The following is a 1,134-nucleotide window of genomic DNA, read 5'->3' as shown; positions in this document are numbered from 1 at the left end:
ATATATATATATATATATATATATATATATATATATATATATATATATATATATATATATATATATATATATATATATATATATATATATATATATATCAAAATCTTAGTAGAGCCATTTTTTTCCTATTCAAAATTTGAATATTTGTATTTTATAAACAAAAAAATTGAAAAGTACATAAATAATACTTTTTTCTTAAGAGAAATAAGTAACAAATTTAATTTCTACTACTGTGTTATTCCTATAACATATTAAGATAAATAGAAAAAAGTAAAAAAATAGAATTGAAATTAAATTAAATTGATTTATGGCTTACTCTTTTATAAAAACACAAAAAAAATATTGTTATAAAAAAAAATATTTTTACACTACAATTGTGTTGTTCTTCACATTGTCCTTTTTTATATAATTAGTATTAGTATTATTATTATTATTATTATTATTATTATATAAAAGATAAATNTATATATATATATATATATATATATATATATATATATATATATCAAAATCTTAGTAGAGCCATTTTTTTCCTATTCAAAATTTGAATATTTGTATTTTATAAACAAAAAAATTGAAAAGTACATAAATAATACTTTTTTCTTAAGAGAAATAAGTAACAAATTTAATTTCTACTACTGTGTTATTCCTATAACATATTAAGATAAATAGAAAAAAGTAAAAAAATAGAATTGAAATTAAATTAAATTGATTTATGGCTTACTCTTTTATAAAAACACAAAAAAAATATTGTTATAAAAAAAAATATTTTTACACTACAATTGTGTTGTTCTTCACATTGTCCTTTTTTATATAATTAGTATTAGTATTATTATTATTATTATTATTATTATTATATAAAAGATTAGTATTATTATTATTATTATTATTATTATTATATAAAAGATAAATATTATTATTATTATTATTATTATTATTATATAAAAGATAAATTTCCTTATTATTATTATTATTATTATTATATAAAAGATAAATTTCCCAGAGCTCAAATCCCTACCTAAACGGCAAAACCAAATCCCTACAGTATTTACAATTGTCAATAATAAAAATCCACATAGTATTCGTAATTCATAAGCTTAAAAGTATATCAATTCCCATGCATTTTCTTTATTA

This window comes from Ipomoea triloba, chromosome 3 (genome assembly GCF_003576645.1).
Source record: "Ipomoea triloba cultivar NCNSP0323 chromosome 3, ASM357664v1".
Taxonomy (NCBI): domain Eukaryota; kingdom Viridiplantae; phylum Streptophyta; class Magnoliopsida; order Solanales; family Convolvulaceae; genus Ipomoea; species Ipomoea triloba.
The sequence above is the reverse complement of the archived record's forward strand: the minus strand, read 5'-3'. Positions refer to the sequence as shown.